We start from the raw sequence: 23,216 nt of genomic DNA, 5'->3' as shown, positions 1-23,216 counted from the left end.
ATGCTAATTTTTAAAAAAAATTAGTAGTATAATAATTTTTGTTAGTGTATACATGTGCCATGTATTTTTGGTATATAGCCTTTATCAAGGAAAGATAGTTATTATTTGAATCTAGTTTTATAAAATTTACCCTACCCAATAGATTTTGAACCTCATGGGATGCTTTTTATCTCTCCTATCTAAAAAGAATGATGATATGATTTTCTCCTTTTATTCAACTAATACAGGGAATCACATGATTTGACTGGCTGATACTGAACCAACCGTGCATTCTCAAGGATAAACCCACTTGACCAAATCGTATTATAGTATAGATTAGCTTTTGCTGTATTACAAACCACCTCAAAACTTAGTGGCTTAGGGAGATCAGCTTGGTGCTTTGTGACCACCTAGAGGGGTTGGATAGGGAGGGTGGGAGGGAGGGAGACACAAGAGGGAAGAGATATGGGAACATATGTATATGTATAACTGATTCACTTTGTTATAAAGCAGAAACTAACACACCATTGTAAAGAAATTATACTCCCGTAAAGATAAGAAAAACAAAACAACAACAACAAAACCTTAGTGGCTTAAAATAGCAATTACTTGGCCATTTGGGACTGGATTCATCTGGGTAGTGTTTTACTTTTGGTTTTATCTGGGCTCCTTCATGCAGTTTTAGTCAACTGATGGATCAGCTGAGTGAGAGCTGGTCCGAGACAGCCTCACTCACAGGTTTGGTGGTTGGCTTGGACAGTGGGAGCACCTGGTCCACTTGTCTTCAGAACCTAGTGGGCTAGTTCTCGGCAACTGAGCCATCAAGCTCTTTTGCTATTGTCTCATCATGTGGGTTGAGTATGCCAAACCCAGTCCTGCTGAAGTGGTGACTCAGGAATGAGGGTGTCAGAAGGGTATTGTACCATAATTTTTGAAACATCCTATCACAATGTTTTTAATATACCTTAAAACTCTGTGGAATAATAGTGTATTTAGGTTTTTGACTTATATTTTTAATAAGGAAAATTTGATTGTAATGTTTTTTTATATTGCCCCTGTTTGGTATAATATTCTTCTTGCACCTCTAGCCCCATTATTCTAGCTTGGGGTACTTAAAATGTATTGAAGGGGATAGAAATGAGTATTGCATCTTAAATAAAATAGTCTTGGACAAGTGGTTCCCACTTATCACTGAGGTTGTTCAACAGGCTGCACTCTCACAGTGGACTATTGAATCCTTATGCACACCAAGCATTACATCTCACTTATACCTTACTAGCATTCTTGTGCTGGTTCCTTGATTTTAATTTAAAAAGTAATAAGTACTTGAAAAATACAAAGTAAGAACCAAAAACCCTCCATCACCCTAGTCTCTTTCCCTCACAGGGGAAGCAACTATAAAGTTAAGATGTCAATTTAAAAATATTTACAAGATGAAAATGATTCTTAAAAGTCCCTGGGGGCATTTAATCATTGAAGGGTATGCTGAAGAAGGTAAGTGACAGTTTGACCTCCAATCCAGAGACTATTGGCAATAAGTGTAAACAGTGCTCTAAGAACATGGCCTAATAGAACTATAGAACTAAAGAAAAAGCTAGGATTAGGATTATTGGGCCCAAATTCACATTGTTCCTAATGAAGAACCTTAAAATCATGAAATATTGACTGATCTCTAATTCTAAGTCATTCCAGAATGCTATTTTCTATGTCGAGGAGTGGAGTTTGAGAGAGAAATAAGAAGGAATAAAGTCCAATTTGGTTTTAAAGAATCATGGAGAAATGAAGATTATTTCTTTCATAATTTCCCTGTAGATAGAGCTCTTCTATGACTGACTGTTTCACTAAAGCAGGGAAATACAGGGTGTTATCCAGAAAATCATATCAGTTTACTTCAAGTCAGTCCTCTTCTGGGCAAACACATCTTTAACTTCATTTGTATTATATAGTATTTTAAATTATGAATTGTTTTGTCTTCTCAGGTCAGCTTCTTTTAGCCACGTGGGTTTGTTCTCTGTTTATTCCTTCCTCCTTCCCTCTCTTCCTTCTTCTCTCCTGTACTCCCTTTTTTATTAGTGAATTGGAAAGACGATTTCCTTATATACGCTAAACTGTGCAATAGCAAACCCCCAAAATATAACTAACGTTTTATGAAGAAGACAATAACGAAAAAAAGTTACAGTGGAAAAATCTTAGGAAACTGGAAGGAATTTGGGGGTCTTTCTGTCTCGAAGTAGATTTGGAATGTGAATTTCAGGTTCTCTTTTTTAAGGCAGGGTTCCTAGTTGAGGCTTTATTTTGTTTCCAGAAAAACAATCAGCTTACATATTTTTTTTAACAAGATTTGCTTCACCTTTGGAAATTAGTAATGATTAAAAAGAATATTATATAGTTAAGTGATGTCTAATTTTTTTCCTCATGGGTTCACCGTAGTTCAGGTTATAGCCCTGATCTGTTTAATCCTCCAACAACCCTGAGAGGGAGCAAAGGGGCAGATGTTCTTTCCTCATTTCACAGATGAGAAAACTGAGGTTCAAAGATTCAAAGTGAGGTTAAGTGCTTCTGCCAAGGTCATTCTCTGAGGTGAAGCCGGAGCCAGGAATAGCACCTCATCCTCTTGTTTTCTCTCATGTGATTCTCCATCCGCTGACCCACTCTCACTATAAAAACAAACTGTACCAGGCCTCACACAATCCCTGAAATGTCCTTTTAGTAGGATACTATGGTAGTGACAAGATTGAACAGATATAAAGAATGCTGTAAAAAAGGACCTGTCTTTTTTGTTGACTCCATCCCATTAACTTCCACAGCCACACTGCATGAGAAACATGAGACATCCATTAAGATCATGTTCCCATTAGTGCCCAAAATCTAGCTAGAACTAGATTTTGCAGGAATTGAAGACACATCTTGTGGCCTGACTGCTGAAAATGAGTGTCTCAGGAGTCAGAGAGGCATTGCTGCTCAACGAAGTCAAGAATGCCCTTTGCTAATTGTTTCTCCTCCATTTCTGAGGGAATTTAAATTCATGATCGGCACCATATATTATACTTCAATACTATTCATCATCCATCTTGTACGTATTTGCAGGAAAGAATGTTGCCCAAGTCATTATATCCCGCCATGATTCACAGTCGTATGACTTTGGGTGGCAGCTCAGCAGGAGCTTACCGGTGCCTTAAATCATCCCTGTTGTGGACAGACAAGAGCGTGACCTCTGACTTCCCAAGCTGTCTCTTCATGAAATGAAAATGGAACTGAGAGTTTAGGGGAAAGTGTCTGGCTCTTGTAGTCATCTAATGAGGTCCTCATTTCTAGCTGCTAAGCATGCCCTTTAATTGGTGGTTACTGGAAAATCAATGATAATATAACTGTCCAACTCTTTGGAGCTATTTTCCTCTCTGCTTTCTATCCTGCAAGTGCATGATAAAAGAAACCACCCATTCAGCCATTATCTTGTGTCACTTACTATTCAGAGATCAGTCTTCCTTTATGTGCTCTTTCAGGAAAGACCTGGGTTGTATTTTTCACTTGCATTTCAGGCAGAGAGTAGAGTCCTTGGCACAGATTAAGTCCTCAAAAATGTTAGATGGGTGGATGGGTGGGCAGTGGATTGCAGCACATGAGCAACTACAGTAGCATTGTGATACATGACAAGGAAATGACCTCAGTTGGGGAAATAAATGCCTAGCACATATGCCACCACTTTCCCCTTCCATCTTCATTACAGTCCTTACTAATCTATTATGACATTTTTTCCCATTGGGTCTAGACGTGACCTCAGGATCCTTGTAGAATATAAAGAGTCCTGTGCAATGTAAACCTTGTATAATGTAAACAATGCTTTACTGTTTGATTTGAGTTGGGACACGAGAAGAATCCTATTTTCCATCCATAACATAGACGTTGGGAATAATAGCTAATGCTTATGTAAACATATAGATTCATAGGATAGAAAAAATAATTTTTAAGATTTTAGTACAGACTCAGGGGGAAAATATATGTTAACTTGATTATAGAAATTTGGTTCAGCCACTCAGCTTCAACCTTCAGAAATCATGTCACTTTTTATTTTAAACCAACATATGAATCCAAGGTATAGCAAAATAAACCATAAACCTTGCAGAACAGGGCCCTTCTAGATACGATCTCGTTAGGACCTGATCCTCCATGGTTGTATCTACACAGAGGGGTAATGCCAGGTCCCCTACTGGGAAGTTGAATTGGGGGAAGAGATAGACATAGAGGTACTATGGATAATTCTAGACTGACATGGTCATCAAGAAGTCCTATGAAAAATAATTTCTGGTGAGTATAGAGTAAATCAGCAATGAGAAATGGAGAGGATTGGAATTAAGTAGACTCATCACTAGTCCGTGGTTATTACCGGTGTACCAGTTTAGCAATGAATTACTCAAGGTAATTGATGCTAGGTAGTCTAACAAACACTCCTGAAAGCCAAGTGTCTTAACTTAATAAATGTTTATTTCTCTTGTCAGAGACCAGTGTGAATTAGGTGGTTCATTCTTAGCAGATTGCTTTCAAGTAGTGAATCAGGAACCCATGCCCCCTCCACCTTGAGGTGTTGTCTTAAATGCATGACTACCTAAACTACAGCAGAAGGGAACATGGGCAGTCATGCATAATATCTCCTGGCCAGGCCTGAAAGTGGTAGACCCATACACTTTCAACAAGAATGCAAAAACTTGACCTCTGCCTGGCTCCAAGGGAGGTTAGAAAAGGTCATTGTTCTGTGTGTGCAGGAAGAGGAGAATGGAATGCATCTCACTGTCTCATCCATAGCTGAAGGCAGGTAATCTGTGAGAGAGAGCAATGTTTGCAGATGGTGATACATGAAGATTGAGGAAGATTGATTTCTCAATCATTGAGGAGTACTGTTCCATCTAACTGAGTTCGGAATGGTAATAAAGTCATCCACTGAAAACTTACCAATCTAGTTTGTGTGCAAGATATTATGAATTATAGTCTTACCGTTAATTTAGCAGACCCACAAATATTTACATCTGCCAAGCACCGTGCTGGCAACTGCAGCTTACCAGTACTTCTTTCCTGGGCCCTGGATAATTTCCAGTAGTTGGTATCAGAATCTAAGCTATCCACTTCATGTGGACACTAGTCCCCTTGTAGCCGGCTCACAGGAGCCTTTAACCATTCGTGGCCCAAAACAAAGGAAATGGGCAAGAGTTACTGCTCTGCTTATCAGAAAGTGTCTCCTAAAGTCTTGTCTCCTAAATCATTTTTCTGGCCCCTTTATAGTAATTCTTTCTTTATTCACATTTCTTGGCCTACTGAATGCTATAATCAAATCCTCCTTCAATTTTCTTTTTTCTGAAGTATATAAAACTACATTTTCTTCAGCCTTTTTTTAAAAAATGATAATTATCTTGTTTATTTGTATTTGGAAAATCTAATGATATCGCATATTTAAAAATCACATACTATCAAAAGATAAATAGTAGTAGTAATTCCTTCTGGAATATTTTTGCCCCTCATCCAACCAACGTTAGGTCCCTTGCCCCCTTTCTTAGCAACTTTTACTAATTTCTTATGTGTCTATCAGAAGTTTTTTGTGGCAAAGGTACATGTGTATGTTTCAGAGGTTACTGTTGTCATGAATTCACAGAAGCCAGAGCCTGGAAAGCATTAAGTGGTCCTGAGCACCCCATTTCCACTGAGAGAGCGTAGCAGTGCTCAAACGGCTGGGTGTCCTATAATTCAACTCAATTCTGGCACTATCTACCTGTAGATAGCATCAGATCTCACATGTTAAGGGCTCAGTCCAGCAGGAATGCACACACACACTTCAGGTGTCAGTCACCAAGTATTATGTTGTCACCTGTTCTTCTGACCCTTGTACCACAGATCAGAGGTTCCAACTACCCCCTTCTTAGCTTTAATTAATTTGCCCAAGTGACTCATAGAACTCACAGAAATATTCTATTAACTAGATTAACCGGTGTATTATAAAATGATAAAACTCAGCAACAGGGCTTCCCTGGTGGCGCAGTGGTTGAGAGTCCGCCTGCCGATGCAGGGGACACGGGTTCCTGCCCCGGTCCGGGAAGATCCCACATGCCGCGGAGTGGCTGGGCTCGTGAGCCATGGCCGCTGAGCCTGTGCGTCCGGAGCCTGTGCTCCGCAACGAGAGAGGCCACGACAGTGAGAGGCCCGCGTACGGTAAAAAAAAAAAAAAAAACTCAGCAACAGCCAGATAGAAAACATGTATAGGACGAGGTATGGAGAGAAAGCATGGAGCCCACTCTCCCCAAATCTCCATGTGCTCACCAACTGGGAAGCTACCTGAACCCTGTCCTTGGGGGTTTATGGAGGCTTCAGTACACAAGCGTGACTGAATAACTCATTGGCCATGGGCGATTGAGCTCAATCTTGAGTGGCTCTTCCCCGCCCTGAGGGCAAGGGGGTGGGACTGAAAGTTCCAACCTCTAATCACAAGGTTGGCTCCACAGGCTGCCTGCTTCCATCCTTAGGTGCTTTCCAAAGATCACCTTGTTAACATAACAAAAGACACCATTATCATCTCATCACTTAGGAAATCCCAAGGGTTTTAGAAACTCTGGCAGAAACTGGGACAGAGACCAAAAATATAATTCTTATTACTCCTAAAGCACAGTTATCTAGGTAAATGTTTGTATCACCCCAAACAGGCAGTAGTCACCAGGGAAAATAAGTTAATTGCCAGTCTTTTCTATTAATTTTTAAAAATCAGATTTAAGAAGAGAATTTTTTTAATGGCCAGTGAAAATGTCTCTTACTTTAGCTCTTGCCCTTTTCTACTTATTATTTATTTTTTCAAATTTTAGTTTAGTTTTGAAAAGTGTCTTTAAGTTGTTTTAAGGTTAGAACCGAACCTTCCAGGGTTAAAAAAATATTGCGTCTCTTGAAAGATTATTTTAGACTTAGTGAAATGGATTTGATGCTAGAGAACATGTGACATCATACATTTGACCTTTTTGAAATGATTTACATTATATCAGCTACATTTTAAGTCCAGCAACTGTAACCAAAAAAAAGAAAAAAAAAACCCTACTAATTAAGGCAACTTTGTAGATTGATGGCGTTAGATTATCATTTAAGATCTCAGTTTTAAACCAGATTTTTCCTCTAAATAGTGATCCAAAGAACACTAGTTTTATGGTCATTCTAATTAGTCAGACAGCCTTCTGATTGTTTAGTGCCTTCACTTGAAGTTTGTTAAATATTTTGAATAGCACCTATGCTCCCATGGGACATTAGTGAACGTGAAGTCAACAAAAAAGAAAAAAAAAGTAAGAAAAAGGATTTTGTAGTAAGATAACCTTGAGAAATCATGGGTTCAGGAAATTTAAACATGTTTCGTGACTGGAGGACTTTTGAGATGTGGAATGAGCTATAATGTGCTCTGTGAATTTCACTGTTAAGTAGAGTTTGGTCTGAAGTGTTTTTAAACTTTATTAGGCTCTACAACCCTTTGTCAGTGGAACATTTTAAAGGACTCTTTGTTTCTAGCAACTTTGGAAAATGCTGTTCTGGTCTCAGTTAAGCCCTTGAAATCTTAGCATTTGGAAGGAGATCCACACACAAGCTCATCCAATTTCTGGTACAGAAATCTACCATGTATCCATGCTATAGGCTTACTCAGCTGTGGATGAGTATTTTGATAACAAAATGCTCACTACCCATAAATCAGCTGATTCTATAGTCGGAATGCTGGTCTGTTAGGCGGTTTTAACTTTTTAAGTGCCTTTTACTATTAGAAAATTTTAAGTTTTAAAATTTTGTCTATTGGACCTAGATCTGATCTCTGGATTAAGATAAGTCCTACTCAAGTAAAAGAATCCTTATTTTTCAAGGATGATTTGTACATAAAAAAAAAAATCCATATACTTAAAATCATCTGTAAATAGTGACTGAAGAGTAATTGAAAATACATTTGAAAATAATTTTCATTTGAAATTTATGTCAAAATATGTTATTATATAAACGAATCCAGTATATTTTCTCTTATAGCCAGTAAAATTTAGGTTAAATTTTAATTAAGCACAAATGCTACAATTAAAAAAAAGAATTACATTCTGTTTCGAGTGATTATTTCAGCAAAACAGGTTTATGGGACAGTAAACTGTCCTTCCCTGCATGTTCAATGTTAGCAGCTCAAACAGGCTAATTCTGGTAAAAATTCAACAGTTTTCCAAGGCCTTCTCTTAATTATTTGATACTCAATTGTTTTTTCTTTTACTTCTATTGTATCTCTTTTTTAAATTGTTAACTGCACATCCTCATTTATCAATGGCTTTGTATGTTTAACCCAGCAGATCTCTGGTATTATTTACAATGGCTTCATGATACTATATCTTTAAAATTCAGAATTTCACTTTAAAGTTGATTTGAATTTTATTTCTATTATACAGTATTATGTTTATGTTATGAATCCATCAGTGAGTAATTTTCTGAAACAGGATGAGCAGTTTGCTGACTTAGAAGGGCTGGAATCTATAGACACCTTAAAATTAGGATGTAGATAACGAATAGTTGGATGACAAGAAACCCTGTTGTATGAAAACAGGAATAATAATGAGTGTTCCAAATCTTATCTTTTCTGTTCTTACTTTTCTCCAAAGGTTAGTACTAGAGACCTTAATTCTCCATTCAGTATTAAATGATTGACTATTTGCAGCCTTCCCACCATTCTCCCCACTTCTAGGTCTGAGTTGGATAAACCTTTTGGTTTCATCCTTTGTGAAGTAGTGTTCCTAGTCAAGCCAGAAGGCTGTTCCATTAAAGGTTTAGCATTTTAGTGATTTTAGTAGTAAGGGTAAGGATAAGTGGTCTTCAGCCCGTCACAGTCTTCCACCCAACCTTTCTTCAGATGAATTTCCTGCAGTAGAAAAATTAGACAACCAGGCTGAATGATTGAGTCCCTGACTATGACTAGCAATGAACTACTCAGCCCTGGCTTCCTGAGCATGCCATCCTTCAAAAACAGCCTGCCAGATGGAATCTCAATCCCCTAGCTTGGCATTCAAGATACTCATACTCTAATCCACCAAAATCCAGTTCCAGTAGTTCTCCCCACTTCTTTCATACAGCAAATATCCATTCACCCAACTGCATTCACTCATCTGGAGTACAAGTTCTTTTCCTTATATTCCAATATATCCCTATTTCATCTGCCTAGGAAGTCTTTCAACTTCTTCACAATTTTAAATCCTACATGGTCTTTACTTTCCTACCTTTACAACTTGACCTTAAGAAAATTTTTGCTTTCCAAGATCTATAAGTCAATCAATCAATAAACCATTAATAAGTTCATAGGCTGCTTCAATACAGTTCTCCTCAATACAAATATAGTTGTCAATCCTTAATAATAACAGCTTATATTTGATCACATAGAAATGTATTTTAACTCACATATTTGTTATCTAAAATGATAGTATAGCACTCTTCATTTTGTTGGTTATTTTCACGTATTTTAATGTCAGTATCACCTCTTTGAAGACTTAAAGTATATGTTGTCCATTTTTTCAGTATTTTAGTATCCTGCCCTGTTTTACACTTAGTGGGTGTTCAATAAATGACTTCAACACTTCACAGAATGGAGAAAATTTTCCCAAATCCTATAAGCGTTGACCCTCTCTGACTTTGCACATCACTTGTTAATGGCAGCTGGGTAGTTGTGTTTGATAGAAATTCAAGAAAAAATTTCTACATGTTTCAAGACCAAAGCCACAGTCATATGAGGACCTTAGTCAGCATCATGAATATATTCTTAAACATATACAATGGAGAATTGCACTTTTATGATTTTGTGATGAACCACATGTAAAACAGTCATTCACATTTTATTTATTTATTATTATTTTTAAATATCCTTATTGGAGTATAATTGCTTTACAATGGTGTGTTAGTTTCTACTTTATAACAAAGTGAATCAGCTATACATATACATATATCCCCACATCTCCTCCCTCTTGTGTCTCCCTCCCACCCTCCCTATCCCACCCCTCTAGGTGGTCACAAAGCACTGAGCTGATCTCCCTGTGCTATGTGGCTACTTCCCACTAGCTGTCTATTTTACATTTGGTAGTGTATATATGTCCATGCCACTCTCTCTTTGTCCCAGCTTACCCTTCCCCCTTCCTATGTCCTCAAGTCCATTCTCTATGTCTGCGTATTTATTCCTGTCCTGCCCCTAGGTTCTTCAGAACCATTTTTTCTTTCTTTCTTTCTTTTTTTTTAGATTCCATATATATGTGTTAGCATATGGGACTTGTTTTTCTCTTTCTGACTTACTTCACTTTGTATGACAGACTCTAGGTCAATCCACCTCACTATGAATAACTCAATTTTGTTTTTCTTTACAGCTGAGTAATATTCCATTGTATATATGTGCCACATCTTCATTATCCATTCATCTGTCGCTGGACACTTAGGATGCTTCCATGTCCTGGCTATTGTAAATAGAGCATCAAAGAACATTCTGGTACATGTCTCTTTTTGAATGATGATTTTTTCAGGTTATATGCCCAGTACTGGGATTGCTGGGTCGTATGGTAGTCCTATTTTTAGTTTTTTAAGGACCCGACATACCGTTCTCCATAGTGACTGTATCAATTTACATTCCCACCAACAGTACAAGAGTGTTCCCTTTTCTCCACACCCTCTCCAGCATTTATTGTTTGTAGATTTTTTTGATGATGGCCATTCTGACCGGTGTGAGGTGATACCTCATTGCACTTTTGATTTGCATTTCTCTAATGATTAGTGATGTTGAACATCCTTTCATGGGTTTGTTGTCAATCTGTATATTTTCTTTGGAGAAATGTCTGTTTAGGGCTTCTGCCCATTTTGGGATTGGCTTGTTTGTTTGTTTGATGTTGAGCTGCATGAGCTGCTTGTATATTTTGAGATTAATCCTTTGTCAGTTTCTTCATTTGCAAATATTTTCTCCCATTCTCAGGATTGTCTTTTCATCTTGTTTATGGTTTCCTTTGCTGTGCAAAAGCTGTTAAGTTTCATTAGGTCCCATTTGTTTATTTTTGTTTTTATTTCCATTTCTCTAGGAGGTGGGTCAGAAAGGATCTTGCTGTGATTTATGTCATAGAGTATTCTGCCTGTTTTCCTCTAAGAGTTTTATAGCGTCTGGTCTTACATTTAGGTCTTTAATCCATTTTGAGTTTATTTTTGTGTATGGTGTTAGGGAGTGTTCTAATTTCATTCTTTTAAATGTAGCTGTCCAGTTTTCCCAGCACCATTATTGAAGAGGCTGTCTTTTCTCCATTGTATATTCTTGCCTCCTTTATGAAAAATAAGGTGACCATATGTGTGTGGGTTTCTCTCTGGGCTTTCTATCCTGATCCATTGATGTATATTTCTGTCTTTGTGCCAGTACCATACTGTCTTGGTTACTGTACCTTTGTAATATAGTCTGAGGCCTGGGATTGTAATTCCTCTAGCTCTGTTTTTCTTTCTCAAGATTGCTTTTGGTATTCAGGGTCTTTTGTGTTTCCATACAAATTGTGAAATTTTTTGTTCTAATTCTGTGAAAAATGCCGTTGGTAGTTGGATAGGTATTGCATTGAATCTGTAGATTGCTGTGGGTAGTATTGTCATTTTCACAATGTTGATTCTTCCAATCCAAGAACATGGTATATCTTTCCATCTGTTTGTATCATGTTTAATTTCTTTCCTCAGTGTCTTACCGTTTTCTGCATAAAGGTCTTTTGTCTCTTTAGGTAGGTTTATTCCTAGGTATTTTATTCTTTTTGTTGCAGTGTTAAATGGGAGTGTTTCCTTAATTTGTGTTTCAGATTTTTCATTATTAGTGTATAGGAATGCAAGAGATTTCTGTTCATTTATTTTGTATCCTGCTATATAACCAAATTCATTGATTAGCTCTAGTAGTGTTCTGGTGCATCTTTAGGATTCTCTATGTATAGTATCATGTCATCTGCAAACAGTGACAGCTTTACTTCTTCTATTCCAATTCAGATTCCTTTTATTTCTTTTTCTTCTCTGATTTCTGTGGCTAGAACTTCCAAAACTATGTTGAATAATAGTGGTGAGAGTGAACAACCTTGTCTTGTTCCTGATCTTAGAGGAAATGGTTTCAGTTTTTCACCATTGAAAACGGTGTTGGCTGTGGGTTTGTCATATATGGCCTTTATTATGTTGAGGCAAGTTCCCTCTATGCCTACTTTCTGGAGGGTTTTTATCATAAATCGTTGTTGAATTTTGTTGAAAGCTTTTTCTGCATCTATTGAGATGATCATACGGCTTTTCTCCTTCAGTTTGTTAATATGGTTTATCGCATTGATTGATTTGCATATATTGAAGAATCCTTGCATTCCCGGGATAAACCCCACTTGATCATGGTGTAGGATCCTTTTAATGTGCTGTTGGATTCTGTTTGCTAGTATTTTGTTGAGGATTTTTGCATCTATGTTCATCAGTGATATTGGCCTGTAGTTTTCTTTCTTTGTGACATCTTTGTCTGGTTTTGGTATCAGGGTGATGGTGGCCTCGTAGAATGAGTTTGGGAATGTTTCTCCCTCTGCTATGTTTTGGAAGAGTTTGAGAAGGGTAGGTGTTAGCTCTTCTCTAAATATTTGCTAGAACTCGCCTGTGAAGCCATCTGGTCCTGGGCTTTTGTTGGAAGATTTTTAATCATGGTCTCTATTTCAGTGCTTCTGATTGGTGTCTTTATATTTTCTATTTCTTCCTAGTTCAGTCTCAGAAGGTTGTGCATTTCTAAGAATTTGTGTGTTTCTTCCAGGTTGTCCATTTTATTGGCATAGAGTTGCTTGTAGTGATCTCTCATGATCCATTGTATTTCTGCAGTGTCTGTTGTTACTTCTCCTTTTTCATTTCCAATTCTATTGATTTGAGTCTTCTTCCTTTTTTTCTGAATGAGTCTGGCTAATGGTTTATCAATTTTGTTTATCTTCTCAAAGAACCAGCTTTTAGTTTTATTGATTTTTGCTCTCGTTTCCTTCATTTGTTTTTCATTTATTTCTGATCTGATTTTTATGATTTCTTTCCTTCTGCTAACTTTGGAGGTTTTTTTGTTCTTCTTTTCCTATTTGCTTTAAGTGTAAGGTTAGATTGTTTATTTGAGTTGTTTCTTCCATCTTGAGGTAGGCTTGTATTGCTATAAACTGCTCTCTTACAACTGCTTTTGCAGCATCCCGTAGATTTTGCGTCATCGTGTTTTCATTGTCATTCGTTTCTAGGTATTTTTTTATTTCTTTAGTGATCTCTTGGTAATTTAGTAACATATTGTTTAGCCTCCATGTTTTTGTATTTTTTACAGTTTTTTTCCTGTAATTGATAGCTAGTCTTGTAGCATTATGGTCAGAATAGGTACTTGGTACGATTTTAATTTTCTTACATGTACCAGGGCTTGACTTGTGACAAGTCAGTATATGATCTATCCTGGAGAATGTTCCATGAGCACTTGAGAAGAAAGTGTATTCTGTTCTTTATGATGGAATGTTCTATAAATATCGATTACGTCCATCTTGTTTAATGTGTCATTTAAAGCTTGTCTTTCCCTATTTATTTTCATTTTGGATGATCTGTCCTTTGGTGAAAGTGGGGTGTTAAAGTCCCCTCCTATGATTGTGTTACTGTTGATTTCCCCTTCTATGGCTGTTAGCATTTGCCTTATGTATTGAGGTGCTCCTATTTTAGGTGCATAAATATTTACAATTGTTATATCTTCTTCTTGGATTGATCCCTTGATCCTTATGTAGTGTCCTTCTTTTTCTCTTGTAATAGTCTTTATTTTAAAGTCTATTTTGTCTGATATGAGAATTGCTATTCCAGCTTTCTTTTGATATCCATTTGCATGGAATATCTTTTTCCATCCCCTCACTTTCAGTCTGTATGTGTCCCTAGTATGTGTCTGAAGTGGTTCCTTTGTAGACAGCATATATAGGGGTCTTGTTTTTGTGTCCATTCATCCAGTCTATGTCCTTTGGTTGGAGCATTTAATTCATTTACATTTAAGGTAGTTATTGATATGTATGTTCCTATTCCCATTTTCTTAATTCTTTTGGGTTTGTTATTGGAGGTTTTTTCCTTCTTTTATGTTTCCTATCTAGAGAATTTCCTTTAGCATTTGTAGTAAAGCTGGTTTTGTGGTGCTGAATTCTCTTAGCCTTGGCTTATCTGTAAAGGTTTTAATTTCTCCGTCAAATCTGAATGAGATCCTTGCTGGGTAGAATTATCTTGGTTGTAGGTTTTTCCCTTTCATCACTTTGAATATGTCTTGCCACTCCCTTCTGGCTTGCAGTTTCTGCTGAAAGGTCAGTTGTTAACCTTATGGGGATTCCCTTGTATGTTATTTGTTGTTTTCCCTTGCTGCTTTTAATGTTTGTTCTTTGTATTTAATTTTTGATAGTTTGATTAATATGTGTCTTGGCATGTTTCTCCTTGGATATTTCCTGTATGGCACTGTCTGCACTTCCTGGACTTGATTGCCTGTTTCCTTTCCCATATAAGGGAAGTTTCCAACTGTATTCTCCTCAAATATTTTCTCAGTTCCTTTCTTTTTCTCTTCTTCTTCTGCGACCCCTATAATTCGAATGTTGGTGCATTTAATGTTGTCCCAGAGGTCTCTGAGACTGTCCTCAATTCTTTTTATTCTTTTTTCTTTATTCTGCTCTGCAGTAGTTATTTCTACTATTTTATCTTCCAGGTCACTTTTCTGTTCTTCTGCCTCAGTTATTCTGCTATTAATTCCTTACAGAGAATTTTTAATTTCATTTATTGTGTTCTTCATCATTGTTTGTTTGCTCTTTAGTTCTTCTAGGTCCTTGTTAAACGTTTATTGTATTTTCTCCATTCTATTTCCAAGCTTTTGGCTCATGTTTACTATGATTACTCTGAGTTCTTTTTCAGGTGGACTGCCTATTTCCTCCTCATTTGTTTGGTCTGGTGGGTTTTTTCCTTGTTCCTTCATCTGCTGTGTATTTCTCTGTCTTCTCATTTTGCTTAACTTACTGTGTTTGGGGTCTCCTTTTTGCAGGCTGCAGGTTCGTAGTTCCTGCTGTTTTTGGTGTCTGCCCCCAATGGCTAAGGTAGGTTCAGTGGGTTGTGTAGGCTTCCTGGTGGATGGGAGTGGTGCCTGTGTTCTGGTGGATGAGGCTGCATCTTGTCTTTCAGGTGGGCAGGACCGCATCCTGTGGTCTGTTTTGGGGTGTCTGTGACCTTATTATGATTTTAGGCAGCCTGTGTGCTAATGGGTGGGGTTATGTTCCTCTCTTGCTAGTTGTTTGGCATAGGGTTTCCAGCACTGTAGCTTGCTGGTCGTTGAGTGGAGCTGGGTGTTAGCGTTTAGATGGAGATCTCTGGGAGAGCTTTTGCCTTTTGATAATACGTGGTGCTGGGGGTGTCTCTCGTGGACCAATGTCCTGAAGTTGGCTCTCCTGCCTCAGAGGCACAGGCCTGACACCCTTCAGAGCACCAAGACCCTGTCAACCACACGGCTCAGAACAAAAGGGAGAAAAAAAGAAAGAAAGTAAAAAATAAATAAAATAAAGTTATTAAAATAAAAAAAATTAAATTTTTTAAAAAATTAATTTTAAAAAAGAAAGAAAGAAAGAAGAGAGCAACCAAACCGAAAAAGAAATCCACCAATGATAACAAGCCCTATAAACTATACTGAAAAGCAAAGAAACAAAAGACGTACAGACAGAACCATAGGACAAATGGTATAAGCAAAGCTATACAGACAAAATCACAGAAAGTCCACCGCCTCAATTTTGGGATGATTCATTGTCTATTCAGGTATTCCACTGCTGGGATAGATTTCCCTTTTTCTTCGTTTGCACAACTCCTGGGGCTCAGCTTTGGATTTGGCCCCGCCTCTGCGTGTAGGTCACCTGAGGGCGTCTTTTCTTCACCCAGACAGTATAGGGTTAAAGGAGCAGCTGCTTCGGGGGCTCTGGCTCACTCAGGCCGGGGGGAGGGTGGGGTACGGAGTGCGGGGCGAGCCTGCCGCAGCAGAGGCCAGCGTGATGTTGCACCAGCCTGAGGCGCGCCGTGCGTTCTCCCGCGGAAGTTGTCCCTGGAATTCGGGACCCTGGCAATGGTGGGCTTCAAAGGCTCCCGGGAGGGGAAGTGTGGACAGTGGCTTGTGCTTTCACACAGGATTCTTGGTGGCTGCAGTAGCAGCCTTAGCATCTTATGCCTGTCTCTGGGATCTGCGCTGATAGCCGCGGCTCGCGCCCGTCTCTGGAGCTCGTTTCGGCAGTGCTTTATTAATCCCCTCTCCTTGTGCACCCCGAAACAGTGGTGTCTTGCCTCTTAGGCAGATCCAGACATTTTCCTGGACTCCCTTCCAGCTAGCTGTGGCACACTAGCCCCCTTCAGGCTGTGTTCACACAGCCAACCCCAGTCCTCTCCCTGGGATCTCAGCTCTGAAGCCCGAGCCTCAGCTCCCAGCCCCCACCTGCCCTGGCAGGTGAGCAGAGAAGCCTCTGAGGCTGGTGAGTGCTGGTTGGCACCGATCTGTGCGGGATGCTCTCCGCTTTGCCCTTCGCACCCCTGTTGCTGTGCTCTCCTCCGTGTCTCCGTGTCTCCGTGTCTCCGTGTCTCTCCCCCACCCACTGCTCCCTGTCTCTACCAGTGAAGGGGCTTCATAGTGTGTGGAAACTTCTCCTACTTCACAGCTCCCTCCCAGAGGTGCAGGTCCCATCCCTATTCTTTTGTCCCTGTTTTTTCTTTTTTCTTTTGCCCTACCCAGGTACGTGGGGAGTTTCTTGCCTTTTGGGAAGTCTGAGGTCTTCTGCCAGCGTTCAGTAGGTGTTCTGTAGTTGTTCCGCATGTAGATGTATTTCTGATGTATTTGTGGGGAGGAAGGTGATCTCTACGTCTTACTCCTCTGCCATCTTGAAGGTTCATTCATATTTTAAATACTCTTCAGAGCACAATTTTTTAACTTTTATTTCTCTAAACATAATTATTTAATAATTAAGAGGTGTCAAAATATTACAGTTGGTTTTTCTTGTCATTCTGTTTGTTTGTTTGATCCCATATTGTATCTTGGAGATTTGGGGGCAACTTATATTCTGTAGCAGTATACAGTATATATGCACAATGTTTTAAAAATCTGATGTATAAATATTGAGTTTTACTGTCACCTAGATGGCAGATGTGCAAAAAATAAATTCATTAAAATATTTCTAATGTCCTGGTTTTAAAATAGGGAGCACTTTCTCAATGTTCACCTCCTCACATAGTCATAAAATTTCCTACTTTAACAAAAGTCACTTGGTTCTCTGCGCACCAATGAACTTGAATGTCAGATTTACAAGTTCATGCTAATGTGTTCTCTGCTAAATTTGGGAAATTTTCTTTCTGTGTATCCATTGATATTTCACTATTTATCATGGTGGTGTAAATGCTTGGGTTAGCTTGACCTAAAGGCATCCAAATTCATGGAAATGAATGTGGAAATGGGACAATATAATTGAATATCACAATTAATGGGCTTGATGCTCCTATTTCATTCTTCACACAAACATATTAAAAGTAGATTTTTTTTTTATTATGTAAGACTTGGTTCTATATATAGTTCAGCCAGAAGTAAAATTATTCCTAAATCACCCTGTCTCTCAACCTAATGCATCAGCTTCAGCCTGTACACATAATGACAGTCAGACCTTGATTAGCTTTTTTCTCTTCCAACTGGCAGTAGACAGCAAACAGGAGCCCTGTCTGAGAAGAGTTTGTGTATAGACCCAGAGAAAAATTTTAACATGGCACTGTTGTTTATGTTATGATCAACCAAATTTACTGATCCAGTCATTTATTTATTTGTCCTTACAAAGTCCTGTATTCATCCATCCATCACATTTGCTGAATACTTACCATGCACCAAATACTGAAAGTACAGTAATAAGCAAAACAGACATAGCCCACGTAGTCCCGGATTTCATAATTTGGAAAGCACAGCTGGACTAGAGTTACCCTTAGGAAAAATACGTTCAAATATAATTAGATAATCACACAAATATGTGAAATGAATAATAAACATATGATGCTGTAAAAGCAACGAGACCCAGTATTTTCAGGAGGTCAAAGAAAGGCTTTTTTGTGTCAGTGCCATTTGAACTGAGATGGGAAGGACGCATTAACTAAACAATGGCGGTGATGGGGAAAGTAATCACTAGCTATTTGACCTCAGACAGGTTACTTAACCAGTTTATGCATCAGTTTTCTCATCTATCAAATGACAGGGTTAATAGTACCTACTTTATAGGGTCTGGTGAGGATTTGGTAAGAGTTTAGGACTATGTTCACTCCATGGGCTCTATGTAAATATTACATATTGTTGTTACATGGCATTTTTACCCATAGTTTGCTAAGTTAGAAACATACTGAAGAAAATAAAAATAAATAATACTGAATGTTGATTTCAGATTTATTCAAAGTAAGATGCAAGTGATAAATAAAACTTTCCATACTAAAAGTCACAATTCAGGTAGGGAGACAACATGGAAAATGTTGAAAGCGATGAAAATGATGATGTGAACTGCTTACAGTATATGCATTATGAAATGACACCTAGGAAAACTGGAAATCAATGAAGTTGTATTAATTGCTATTTTTTCTGGAAAGGGAAGATGGATGCTTGCAATAAACTTAAATGAAAGATTTTTAAAAATGGTGCCCTGGGAACAGAGAGGCACAAAAGCATGCTCATAATTTTGTGGCTTGGGCTGAAGCATTTCTCAGATGTCCTTGAAAGTTTCCAAAGACAGTCTTTCCTCAGGAAAGTATTTCTTCTGTGAGTAAATAATGTTCTTGCCTAGAAATGAAATGCAGTAATATATTACATTGCAAGTGAACTGTTAGCAAGACTGGCAGCAGAAGTTCAGAAACAAATGTCGCATTGCAATCTAGAGTTTGAGGCTCTGTATCTGAACTTCCATAACTTCTAAAGGGATGCCCTTTGTATGAAATCAAAATAGTCCAGAGAAGAATTTTGACTTCTCTTTACTTAACTATTAGAAGGATTTATTTGGAATTATTATTGTGTCATGCATGTTCTGCCTTAAATTTTCTGTGGTTGAGTTGCACAATTGATAAGCTAAGGTTTCTTTCCACCATAAAAAGGCTCCTTTTAAGGAGTTCTATAATAATGACATTTAAAATACTTGCTTGCTTTTGAAGAAAGCTTCATGCTTGGGCTTCCCTGGTGGTGCAGTGGTTGAGAGTCCGCCTGCCGATGCAGGGGACACAGGGTCGTGCCTCGGTCCGGGAAGATCCCACATGCCGTGGAGTGGCTGGGCCCGTGAGTCATGGCTGCTGAGCCTGCGCATCCGGAGCCTGTGCTCCGCAACAGGAGAGGCCACAGCAGTGAGAGGCCTACGTACCGAAAAAAAAAAAAAAAAGAAAACTTCATGCGTTCCAAAGTGCTTTATAAACGCATTTCTATGAGGCAGGTGGAACATGTCCTGTCAACAGTATTTTACAGAAAAGAAAATGGAGGCTGTAAAGGAAAGCTGCTTGGTCAAGGTCATTCAGTGCGTTAGGCGAGTTTTCATCACAGGAGTACTCACAGTTGAGCAGGGAATCCAGCAGGGAAAGCTTAAGGCTTTAGTCTATCTTTACACAAGTATTTTTGCATAAATGAAAAATTTACCCAAAATGAAGTGCATTAGGTACCTAAGTACTGCCTTCTTGTTCCTTAGCGTCTAGTGAGGGATATAGACTGAGCATATTCTATCCCAATGAAGATAACTTAGATTATTCTGAGGATGATCACTTGGGCTTCAGAATCTGAATTCCAGCTTGACCCCTTACATGAAGGAAGTTACTTAATCTTTCAGAGCCTGCTTCTCCATCCCTTAAATGGCAATTTGAATGCTCTCTTATATGTTTATTAACTCATTCACTTAACAAAGCACCTGCTAGATCTCAAGTACTCTGCTAAGAATGGTGAAGCTTTTCTAGGAAGCCAGAAGACATCCTTCAGTGGATAGCGGAGGTCAAGAGAGGTTAGAGTTAACACTTGAATTTGACAGTAGGAGAAGATGAAAGGTTCACACGTCAAGGAAAAGAGAAAAAGACTATTATACAGGTTAAAGAGCTAGACCTGGATATATCTGGAGTGACAAAATTTCTGAATTTTGATGTACCATACTTCCTGCCTCAGTTCCCACATCTTGGAAATGGGAATAATGATTAAACATGTTTCACAGTATTCATTTGGTAGAGATTAAATGAGGATTAAATAAACATCGAAAGTGGCATAGGACAAATTTGATAAATTATTATGTATGAAAGTGTGTATAAATAAAATCAATTGCCATGACCCCTCTTCGTACCGAGTGATCACAGCACGCTTTAATTTTCTAGCTGAGTCTGGATATGGATTCGTAACTTTATTCAAACAGTGTATCAGGCACCACTTAACCTTTGGATTGGCTGGAAATTTTTGCTCCTCTGCTCTAATACAATTTAATTTTAATTTTGGTTTTTAAGGTACATGGGTATAAATAAGAAGAGTGTTAAAGAAATGTATTTCAGATTTTAAATTCAAAAATGTAGAAGAACTTTCTTTTACTATTTTTCATTTTACCTTTGGGTGCACACTGATTAGCTACTTTTTCTTCTGCACCCAGGCAAAAGGGATTCTGAAGAAAACACTTTAAAATTTTGATTTCATATATAAGATAGTGGGAGCCTCTGCCTGCTTGATTTACATTTGTGCTCACCTTCCACTTTATGCGGGAGGGGGCATACGAGTAAAGGAAATTTTTATATGATTTCAAGTTATTTAATTCCTGATATTATATTTAGCCATGATAGAGTGTTATGATTTGCCTACAACATCCATCCTTCCTTTTCTTGTACCTTACCTTGTTCAGAGAGGACTTGTGCCTGTTCTGCTTTGAATTTCTCAACCAGTTCAGCTGCTAAAATCACAGGTGGAGCTTAGTTTCTGCTGATTTAATCCACCCAATCGAGATAGAGTTTCTCATTTTATTCAGCAAATATTTACGATGCCTTAAAAAAAGATTTTTAAAAAAATGCATGGTCTTATTTGCTAATGCTGCTGGGAATTAATTAAGTTTTAGGTTCACAGTAAAATTGAGCACAAGGTACAGAGATTTCCCACACATTCCTCTGGTGGGAATGTAATAAATTGGTACAGCCACTGTGGCAAACAGTACGGAGGTCCCTCAAAAGCTGAAAATAGAATTACCATATGATCCAGCAATCCCACTCCTGGGCATATATCCAGACAAAACTATAATTCAAAAAGATACATGCACCCCAATGTTCGCAGCATCATAGCGGCGTTATTTATGATTGCCAAGACGTGGAAACAACCTGAGTGTCCATCAACAGATCAATGGATAAAGAAGATTTTATATATATATATATATATATATATATATATATATATATAATTTAAATTTATATATTTGCATACATATATATATAAATACTACTCAGCCATAAAAAAGAATGAAATTAATTTTGCCATTTGCAGCAACATGGATGGACTTGGAGGGCATTATTCTAAGAGAAACAAGTCAGACAGAGAAAGATAAATACTGTATGATAGCGCTTATATGTGGAATCTAAGAAATAAAACAAACTGGTGAATATAACATAAAAGAAGCAGACTCACAGATATAGAGAACAAACTAGTAATTGCCAGTGGGGGAGGGGGAAAGGCAATTTAAGAGTTGGAATTGGGAAGTGGGAAGTACAAACTATTTGGTGTAAAGTAGGCTCCAGGATGTATTATACAACAGGGGGAATATAGCCAATATTTTGTAATAAATGGAAAGTAGTCTTTAAAATTGTATAAAAATATTTTCTTTTTTAAAAAAGATACTTCTTAGCTGATAGAAGCTTTAGAAGTCTACAGAGGCAGATAATTTTAAAATTGCAGCATATAACTTCTGGAGCCTGGCTGACATTCCCATAGGAAGCCGCATGAAAATTACTTTCAAAGGCATTCATCACCTTAGCTTACAGGAGTCTGTTCCTTCAGTGTGTATTAGTCCATGGTACATCCTTACTTTGACTTATCTGTGAGGTTCACTTCTCGCCCCCAGGAACAAAGCCTGCAGAGGGACAACTTGTTTGGCTTGGGAGCCTGCCCAATATGAAAAGTTTGCAGGCAAAATCAGAAACAACAGCTGCAGGAGGAGAGATGAGTGTTGCCGACAGCTAATGATTCAGAAAGCAATTTGCATGAGAGCCTTCTGCTTAACAGGAGGCAGCATGTGCTGGGCAATGGTTTACCATCCACTGCCAAGCTGGTTTCTACACCCTGAGTCCTCATTCCATCAAAACACGTGTCCTGAGGGAACGCCCAGCCACCAGCTTCCACTTACCTGAGTTAGCATGACCTGCCGTCTAGAATTTCAGAGAGCTTTTCATTTATTAACTCACATGAATCTACTTTATCCTGAGGCTCTGGATACTAGTCCCATGCAAACTGATTTAATAACAAACATTTAAGTGCAAATCCAAGGTCATCTAGATAATATTCTTTGACAGCTTATTGCATATGAGACACTGCACTGTGCACTTTTTATACCATATCGGACTTCATAACAGACCTCTGAAGTGGGTGGTTAAGTTTCCTGCCACGGATCCATACACAAGAAACGATAATCAGAAAAGACCAAAGTATTATTTATTACTAGTGAGCTAGCCGCTGTTACTTCATTTTGGAATTCTAATTGAGGCTTTCCTTCTCTCTCTCTCTTGCCCCCAAATCACAGATGACTAGGTCATGGGACAAGCTTAAGCTAACATGCCTTATTCTGTGAATCATAAGCTGAGCTACTGAGACAGAACCATGTGACACGTTTGTCACTTTCAAATGTAATAATTCTACCCATTGCTCCATAGATGTTCTGGTTACTGACCAATAACATTAACAATTCCTCTTCCAAGAATAGGATGGAGGGGAAAGGCACTGGATCTCCTATGCCTCCCAAACATGTGAAGGCCAAAGCATGGTGGGAGGAGAAGCATATCTCTTTGTAATATGTTTTATTCCCTGTTTTATAGATGTGCATATGGAAGATTAGAAAGGCTGAGTAACTTGTCCATGTCATGTAGCCCATGCTTTTAACTTTTTTATTATACCACTTACCCTTCTCACCTATCAATTTGCCTTTTATACTGATGTCCTGAGAAACAGACCACTGTATGGTATAGAAATGAACAACCATAAATAA

The 23,216-nt window shown here is 38.2% G+C and overlaps 1 protein-coding gene across 6 annotated transcripts in view; it reads left to right on the top strand.

The window, feature by feature from the left end:
- Positions 1-23,216, top strand: part of LOC307175912 (uncharacterized protein) — a 99,034-nt gene that overhangs the window by 43,745 nt on the left and 32,073 nt on the right. The window lies entirely within an intron of this gene.

Source organism: Stenella coeruleoalba, assembly GCF_951394435.1.
Source record: "Stenella coeruleoalba genome assembly, chromosome: 17".
NCBI lineage: Eukaryota > Metazoa > Chordata > Mammalia > Artiodactyla > Delphinidae > Stenella > Stenella coeruleoalba.
This window is presented reverse-complemented; position numbering and strand designations above follow the sequence as displayed.